The following is a 10,523-nucleotide window of genomic DNA, read 5'->3' as shown; positions in this document are numbered from 1 at the left end:
AATCAGCACAGATATAGCATACGAATTAAGGGATACAATAAAACAAACGTAATAAGATAAATGCTCACAACAATAATGTTTTGCGTTAACAGCACGTATTTATATATAACTTAAAATATATATACAATGTATAACTATAGTACTCCTTTGGGTGGCAACTGTAAAATACTAATAATGATGCTTACATGTATTTATCTGTATACCTTCATTGGTGATACATTATTTAATTAAATAGATAAGTTACATTTGGATATCCTATATCTACCCAATTAAAAAATATATACAATCCCTTAATGTTCATTTAATCACTTGAAAATCAATTCCCTTTGAGGAATTATTTCTCATAATTAAATAAACTCAATATTCATGAATATCACAAGAAATAAGAAGCATCATATTTCATGAAATATTGCAATTATGTGTATTACTAAACTTAATATCCATCAACCATTATAGTTGGGCCACTTTGGTAGCTACCAACCTTTACATAATATGAATATTAAATTAGCTAATAACAAATTTATGATTAATTATGTATACTACAAAAATTAATATTCATCAATCATTATGATTGGACCACTTTGGTAGCTTCCAATCTTCACATAATATGAATATTAAATTAGACAGTGATTAATTCATTATTAAGTTACCCATTTAACATTATACACACATATTCATACTAATCGATCTAAATTTAAGTAGCTTCGATCCCAGAAATTTAATAGTTCAAAAAATTCAATAAAATATCATTTTATTTATATACATAATAAAACATATTATTTTATTTTCAGACTTGAAAATCATAATTGAATCAATTTAAAATTGATTATCCATCATGTATGTATGTTTGGGTACAAAACAATAAGTTATTTGCATGTCCAATAATATTATATTAAATTTCTAATCTCACATATTATTCTAGAAAATTAGACAATAAAATAAATAAATACATGTGCTTTATGTATTTAACAAAATAAAATATTTCATCTCAGTGGACAATAATTGATATACAAATTGGTTTTTTTTATTAAAATAGTAATAAATAACCACATTTACTACCACTTTTCAATTGCTATTTCAATAATGTGCAGAAATCAAAAGGCAATCAAATAAATAGATAGCATCTTGTAATCACATAAATAGATAGCATCTAGTTTGTCCACATCTGTATAATACAAAACTCACCCAAAGAAAGAAACGAATAGTCATACTTATGATTACGGTAATTCCCAAACAGTACCATAAGTACAATTTTAAAAAAATATCTGTGCATGTCCATATATATATATACATGCTTATTCAAGAAAATAAATTATACTCCGTATATATTTTCCTTTATACATATTATTTATGCAACTTTAATGAAAAATAATTAGTTCATAAACCGTGAGCTCTGATACTACATATAAACTTTAATAATTCGTGAAAACCATTAATCACAAATTTACATGAATCCCATATCTTAGAATTTCATGATTTTCACATATCTATAATGCATAAATTAATAGTTAGATATAAATACCTCGATCTATAATTGTAAAACTCGAAAAGATCAAGACAAATATAAAGATCCTTTCTGCGGAACGAACAACATGTTAAACTGTAATAGTAAAAGAGTGGAAACCAATTTCTTTCTCAACCTTTTGCACACATAAATATTCTACGTGTTGTTTCATTAGCGTACATAATTGATGGGATATATGCACTTTTATATATAGGTAGAGAGAGGACCAGTTTTCCTTTTTAGTAACCTTAATTCCACTTTTTATCAAAGTAAGGAATAAATAGGAAAACACTTCTCCAATAATTAATTACCATAAAGGTAATTTATAAGTTGACCAAATAATATAATATTAATCTGACACCTATTTACTTAACCACTAATTAATGAAATATATTACATGTCCAAAACATATGGGCTACACAATTAATAAATAATCTTACACATGCCACGAATCCAACCCATACACTTTTCACTAATCAAATCCACACACTTGGCACCAACTTTCACAATTTGCACAAAAGTCCCTCCATGAAAAATATCTTGAAAGATAATTACAAAATTGTCTCAAATAAAAATATCTCTAAAAGATAATTACACAAAAATTTTCAAATAATAAAAGTTAAAATTGAATACAAGTGCAATATAAATTCATAATGACACGCGACTAAGATATGACGGGCTTGCTTGCTCCATTAATAACTATCAGAAAACACTACTTTCACATCAGAACATAGAATTTTTCCTTGTATAGTCTTTCTTTTATTATCTCTACGTTTTTTTCAAGATTGACGGCCATGATGTTGTCTTGCACCCAAAATGAAACCTTTATGATGAATCCATTTGACTTATTTGCCTTGCCCCTACCCTAGCATATATGGGGAAAGGTCTGGAAGTCTCATCAATCAGGAGCTAAACAATCCAGCGAGCGACGATCATTCCTTCTTCATCAGCCCCCAGCAGACCAAATATTAATGAGAGATTGGTTTAGTAATGACATCTTAAATAAGCCTTATAACTATACCGTAGTTGAAGCACCTCTGCTGCTGCTGCGACAATTGCTTCAGCGGGAGAGCTACAACTGCTGTTGGTATTGGAAACGTCCTTAATTCCTCGATTCATTCCGTGGATAGAAATCCATCATTAACTAAACCAAATGATTTGGTTATGCCATTTTGGGTGGATGAAATGAATGAAGTGTCGAGAACTATTCCGAGTACTTGACTCGGCCTTTTGCCCACACGACTCAAAGATGAAAAGAAATAAAATAAAATAAAAATAAATGCTGAAAAGAAAAAAGATGATACGGTCGTCACATTTCGGTTTATCATGACTTGAATTTCTTCTTTAGTGAAAGAGAATTTGTTTACAGTAGAAAGTTTGTTCAAATCACACCCAAATTGGTTGTTTAATCATATTAGATCCTAGAGGTGGACTACAACATTCAAGGCCATTTTTGGATAAAGGGTTTCAAGGGACCTCAATTTTGCCAAATTTTGATCATTGTTCAAGAACAAGATGACTGAGAATCTTGGTTTGATTGGTTCATGTTAGGCACTGAATGTTATACATTTTAGTCCCTCTATTCGCATGTTTTATTCTCTTAATAATAGTTTATTTGTGATTTTACATTATTTTATTGTTTTATTCATTTCAGGACTTTAATTGTAAAATCAATCAAGACCAGTAATTCTGAGCTTTAAAAGATGACTTTTCGTGGGACCAAGCAATGTTGAAGATTCAAGTCTAATTATACTTAGAAAATAGTCCAAAAGAAGCTACAAGTTGATGAGAATGGAAAAAAGAAGAAAAGGAAAAATCCTTCTCCAAAAGGAAACTTTCGCCAAAGTTGGTAACTTGAACCCATTTTAGTAATCTGGCTGTATCTCTCTCCTCAAGTGTCAAAATGGCTAAATTCTCACTGAAGTAAATAGGAAATTCGAAGAGCTACAATTTTATGTTTCACGAGGATTCCCTAAAACAGCTGTTTACCTTATCAAAATTGGGCTGGAAGTCTGTACGAATTTTGGAGTCCTTATTTGACAGAATTTCTATGTATGTCTCCTATATGAAAAAGGGAACTTTAGGGCTGATATTTTATTATTTAAAGGGGGTCCTCTACAACATTGAGGGAGATACAGAGGAGCTTGAGGCTGAGATCAGAGAGGAGCAGTCAGAAGAAAGAAGAGATCGATCCATGGCGGTGAAGATGTCTTCCTCAGCCATGAAGAATTCCACTCCAGTCATGCTTGGCTAAACGCTTTGCTAGGGTTGTGATGTAGCCCTAGCTTAGCACACTCGTTTGATTGTATTTAATTATTGGAGAACAATTGTTATCATACATGATTGTGTAATCTATATGATTTTTAATTGACTTTTCAATAAGAATCGGTTTTAGAGTTTTAATTCAATTACAAATATTTTTCTATGTTGTCTTAGATATTTTAATCTTGTGATTGAACACAACTCATTCACTTCTTGTAGTTGTCAATGAGATGATTACACATTGGTTTTTATATGAATATAATGTTAGAGATTTGATGGATTATGCCTAGAAAAGATAGATCATGCTACACCCTAGAGTAAAGTAGATAGGTAGATGGTTTATGCCAATCGAAGATATTCCATGCTTAGCTTTAAATTATATTATTTTCTAGCTGAATTAATATGTGCTTGTAGCCATGATTAATTCCCTGTGCATGTTATATGATATATCTCCAATAAATTGATGCAATTGACTGGTGGTGCGACATTAGTGGTGAAATCATACCCCTTGTCCTCTCTCTCTATTTTCTACATCATATTTAATCATTGTTATTTAATTTAATTTATTTTCTATTTAGTTAATTTAGAATTAATCATCACGATTCGATTATCCTACTTTCAAGTTAATTTGGAATTTAAGAGATCTGTTGACAAACTTATTTTACACAAGTCCCTTGGATACGACACCCTTACAAGTAAACCCTATCTGCAAAGATTCGTGCACTTGCGAGTGGTACATATAAATCTCACAGTAAATTTTTGGCACCGTTGCCGGGGATTTGTTTTAGTTCTTGACAAATAATATTAAATTCTACAATTAATTTCAAGTTTCGGATTTTAATTTAATTTAATTTATTTTATTCTATTTTCTTTATTTTGATACTGTTTTCTTTTAATTATTGTAGGTGACATTATATGCTTGGTAGACGTTCTTTGTCACTCCCTCAGCTTCCGTTAGACCTAGAAATTGAAAGGACTCTAAGAAAGTTGAAGAAAGAAAAGATGGCGGATGATCCACCAGTTGCAGAAGCAGTTCGCTGTTTAAAGGATCACTACGAACCAGGTGCATACAACTCTCCATCTGCAGTTCGGTATCCTCAAGTGAGGGCCCATCACTACGAAATTAAGGCAGTACTCTTCAGTTACTGCCTTCTTTTTATGGCCTATCAAAAAAGGATCCATACCGACACTTGGATGACTTTGCAGAAGTGTGCAGAACAATAAAAATCTAGAGTTTTGACGATGATGTGCTTAAGCTACACCTTTTCTCCTTTTCATTGAAGGACAAGGCGAAAGACTGGTTTAATTCATTGCCAGCCGGCACCATCACTACATGGACTGAATTGCAACAGAAGTTTTTAAATAAGTACTTCCCTATAGTGAGAACTACTTAATATCGAGATGCTATTACTCGTTTTGCGCAAGGGCCTAACGAGCCTTTTCATGAGGCTTGAGAAAGATTCAGAGACCTCATTCGGAAGTGTCCTCATCATGACATACCAAAATGGCAACTTGTCATTCATAAGGGCTCAATGAGGCACAAAGGTATATGGTGGATGTCTCTTGTGGTGGAAATTTTATGTTGAAAAGTGTAAAGGAAGCATGGCAGCTTTTTGAAAATATATCTGATAATTCTACACAACATGTCTTACCTCTAGTAGCAAGACCTCATACCATATTGAGGAGAGCAAAAAGTGTGAATGAAAAAAGAATAAATCAAGGGCTAGTGAGCCAAATTAAGGCATTAACCAAGAAGGTTGATCAATTGAAGACTTCACAGTCAAATTGTACTCCTCCTGTGACTAATGTTCAAGGCTTTGAAGTGTGTTCTTTCTGTTCCAATCCAACTCACCATGTGTCCATTTGTCCAAGTGCATCTCAATATTCAGAAACTCCACAAGGGCAAGTGAATGCTACATATGAAAGGCCCGGAGGGAATAATATGTATTCAAACACTTACAATCTGGCTTGGAGAAACCATCCTAACTTATCATGGAGAAATCCAGCCACAGGGACATCAGCTCCTCCACCTCAAGTACCTCAGGTGCAAGGCAATTTTTAATCTCCAGTTCAGACTTCAAATCCTCCTAGATTCACTCTTATGAATGCCTTCAGTCAACCTCAATAATTCTTATCAATGCTCGAGGCAATGATGGCAAAGCAGTTAGAGCCAACTAATCAACTCGTGCAGTCTCATTCTCAATCCCTTGCCAAGTTAGAGACTCAAGTTGGCCAAGCTCAAGCCTTGAACAGAAGAGAGGATGGCAAGCTTACTAGTCAACCAGTAGCTAATCCAAGAGGTGTGCGTATAATTGGACATTACTGGCCAAAAAGTCCGCCATGAACAAGTGCAAGCAATTACTACTCTAAGAAGTGGTAAGAGAGTTGAAAACAAGGTGGAAGAAGAGGAAGCAAAGAAGGATGAAAATTGGAAGAAAAGACTTGAAGAGAAAAAGGAGCATAATGAAAAAGCACAAAAAGTACCTCCAACTATTGAGCCATCTCTAGAACAAAGGCATGTTGTTGTGCCATTCCCTCAAATACTACAAGAAACATCAAAGGCAGCGAAGCAAGCAAGCAAACTTCAGGACATAATGGAGATGTTCAAACAAGTGAAGATTAAAATACTTTAGTAATTCAAGTTTGGGGGCATAGCATCTACTCTAGTTGTCTTAAAATACTCTAGTAATTCAAAAAAAAAAAAAAAAAAAAAGAGTAAGTCATTTTCTTTGGCATGTTGACTTGAATTCAAGTATTTGCGAATTATTGGAGGGATTAAGACACTTAAGTACTTTTTAAAATTCTTTTCTGAGATCGTCTTGAATTCCTAATTTTCGTGCTTTATTTTATGTGGGTTCCACTGTCTAGTGTGATAGGAATTTTAGTATTGTCGGTCCCTAATGGATTTCACATGCACACTAGAATTTTATCTATGGGTACTTATATTTTTGGTTGTATTCTGATAACTATATATGGATATGAATTGGTGAACTTTGAAAGTTATTACTATGGCAGAGATATTAAAAAATAAAAATAAAAATAAAAAGAAGCAGAAAAAAATATATATATTTCGTAACCCGTTCATGGAGTAATCTTATATACATAGAGTGTTCGCATGAAGAAATGGGGGTAAAGATAAAGGAAAAAAAAAAAAAGAAGAAGAAAAATAAATAAATAAATAATATTTTGCCATAGAAAATAACTTGAGAAAAGATCTGAGGAATTGAAGTTATAGAAGTTGGGTTCAATTGAAAAAATATTACTACATAGGTGATTTGCTAGTTCACAAATTTCACAACATTGGGGATTGATTTTGCTATATTTCTTGTTATATAAGCGTGTGGGAAACATTTGGATGAAGTATGACAATAGGGACAAAAGAGTATAATCAGATGATAATTTTTAAAGTACTTCTATGTAGTCTTCCCCTTGATTATTGTGATGATATGAGAATAAGTTGATTGCCAAAGGATTGAATTATGTTATATGTTTGTGGGTATCATCTCTGGAAACCCTCACGAGACTTCACTCGTCCACTAGGGGTAATCTAGGGGTTTAAAAGGCTTATTGCATACGTTAAATGCAATCGTGATTCCCACAAAAGCGGCATTTATGTTTTCTTTAGTTTTATTATTTGGGACTAGCAATATGTAAGTTTTGGAGTGTGTTAAGCTCTGAATGTTATACATTTTAGCCCCTCTATTCGCATGTTTTATTATCTTAATAATAATTTATTTGTGATTTTACATTATTTTATTATTTTTATTTATTTCAGGGCTTTAATTGTAAAATCAGTCAAGACCAGTAATTCTGAGATTTAAAAGATGACTTTTCATGGGACCGAATAATGTTGAAGATTCAAGTCTAATTATATTTAGAAAATAGTCTAAAAGAAGCTACAAGTTAATGATAATGGAAAGAAGGAAAAAAGGAAAAATCATTCTCCAAAAAGGAAACTTTCGCCAAAGTTGGTAACTTGAACCTGTTTTGGTAATCTAGCTGTATCTCTCTTCTCGAGTGTCAAAACGGCTAAATTCTCGTGCAGGTAGATAGGAACTTCAAAGAGCTACAATTTTGTGTTTCACGAGAATTCTCTAAAACAGCTGTTTACCTTGTCAAAATTGAGTTGGAAGTCTGTATGAATTTTGGAGTCCTTATTTGACAGAATTTCAATGTTTGTCTCCTATATGAAAAAAGGGAACTTTAGGGCTGATCTTTTATTATTTAAAGGGGGTCCTCTATCACATTGAGGGAGATACAAGAGCTTGAGGCTGAGATTAAAGAGGAGCAGTCAGAAGAAAGAAGAGATCGATCCATGGCGGTGAATATGTCTTCCTCAACCATGAAAAATTCCACTCCAGTCATGCTTGGCTAAACGCTTTGCTAGGGTTGTGATGTAGCCCTAGCTTAGCACACTAGTTTGATTGTATTTAATTATTAGAGAACAATTGTTATCATGTATGATTGTGTAATCTATAGGATTTTTAATTGACTTTTCAATAAGAATCGGTTTTAGAGTTTTAATTTAATTACAAATATTTTTCTATCTTGTCTTAGATATTTTAATCTTGTGATTGAACACAACTCATTCACTTCTTGTAATTGTCAATGAGATAATTACACAATGGTTCTTGTCTGAATATAATGTTAGAAATTTGATAGATTATGCCTAGAAAAGATAGACCATACTACGCCCTAGAGTAAAGTAGATAAGTAGATGGTTTATGCCAATCGATGATATTCCATACTTAGCTTTAAACTATATTATTTTATAGCTGAATTAATATGTGGTTGTAGTCATGATTAATTCCCTGTGCATGTTATATGATATATTTCCAGTAAATTGATGCAATTGACTGATGGTGCGACGTTAGCGGTGAAACCATACCTCTAGTCCCTCTCTTTATTTTTTACGTCATATTTAATCATTGTTCTTTAATTTATTTTATTTTCTATTTAGTTAATTTAGAATTAATCATTACGAATCGATTATCCTACTTTCAAGTTAATTTGGAATTTAAGAAATCCAAGTAAACCCTATTTGTAAAGATTCGTGTACTGACAAGTGATACATATAAATCTCACAACAGTTCAGGAAAGGGAATGTCGATATTGGTGAGGTCTTGTTGGATCAAAACCTTTCCAATTGAAGTGGATTTATGATATAACAAGAGATATAGAGATTTTTATGAGGATAAAATTTCATTTAAATTAATAAATGAAAAAGTGGAGTGATAAGAGGTAAAATTTGAACCTTCTTTCATTTTTAATATAATATCAAACCTTTAGGAAATGTGAAATTATCATTATTATTTTTTCTTTCTCCTCCTTTCTTTTTTTTTTTTTTCCTTAAATTCGTTTCTATTTTTAATTTCATTTTTTTTTTCTTACTATATTAAATATAAAATAGGATAGAAACTCAAAAATGGATTGAGTAATAAATATTACAGTTATACACATATACTTCTTATTAGAGATTGGCCGTTTTAGACTTCCAATGATTCGTTGATATATTACTATTGATCGATTCATTCCGATCTGGTGGGTGTTTCATTCACCCATTACCTCTCTCTCCTCTTTCAATGCACAGATCTTTGCAACACCACTACCAACAACCATCGATTAGGGTTGGGAGAGAGAGATAAAGAGGGTTGGGAGCAACGGTGGTGATGGGGAGAAGGGAGCGGTGGTGGAGTGAGGAGGCAGTGGAGAGAGACATGGAGACAGAGAGGTGGTGGGGAGCGGCGGTTATGGTGGGGAGAGGGCGATGGTTTTGGGAGTGGAGAATCTCGAGATTTGCTGGAGAGAGGGGATTACCTTTGGATTTTACCCAATTAACCCATCAAAAGTGGGTCAACCCATCTTTTAATTTTGTTAATATTATACTCCCCCATTTTAGATATCGATTTCCAGACGTGACTCACATGTAAAATGGAAAAATGGGACGAAGGTAGTACAAATTTTAGAATAACTAAAATTATTATACATAAATGAAGCATTCGGTGATAATTTTTAGCATTCAGCCACATTTTTTCTTTTCTTTTCCCTGATTAATTTATATATATATCTATAACAAAAGCCATAAATGTATCCACAAAATAATAAAATAATGACATATATATGATATAACAATCACTAAAATAATCTCATAATTTTCTTATAAATTATCTCGGAGTAACTCTTAATATATAAATCAGAATATAGTAATATAACTTATTAAATGAATATATATATATAAAATGTATATTTACATATAGGGGTGTTCTAGCATCTATGTCTAAATTCGTATCCTACTTGTTTAAAATTTAACGTGTCAATATATCCGAATCATGACACGGCCTGTTGAGGATCAGTAGACAGTGTCCGTGTCTATGCTACTAATAGCATTTAGAAATAACGCTATAAATAAAACAATACTGGCCAAATAAAAAGAAAAGGTAGGTAATGCATTGCAAATCACAATTAAGTTGGTGTTACTATTTCTCAATCCCCCACTACAATTCTCAAAACAACTAGTCCCGAAATACCTGATCATTAAGGTATAAACAGTGTAGGTCTATTATGTGCAAACCATTTAACAACTTTGTCTAAGATGGTTTGAATAATTTATTATACAAAATTGTTAATAATTATAGTTGTACGGCCACTAAACTCCTTATAAATTCACAAAAGTCCTTAAGAAAAAATTATAAAATTCAAAAAGTCCCCTCCTTTTTCATTTCACTTGCCCAACAAGTTCCTTAAAATTCAAAAAAGG

This window comes from Cornus florida, unplaced genomic scaffold (assembly GCF_030987335.1).
Source record: "Cornus florida cultivar Cherokee Brave unplaced genomic scaffold, ASM3098733v1 CherokeeBrave_3.0.0_Hap2_Chr01, whole genome shotgun sequence".
NCBI classification, from domain to species: Eukaryota; Viridiplantae; Streptophyta; class Magnoliopsida; order Cornales; family Cornaceae; genus Cornus; species Cornus florida.
Note: the sequence above shows the minus strand (reverse complement) of the source record.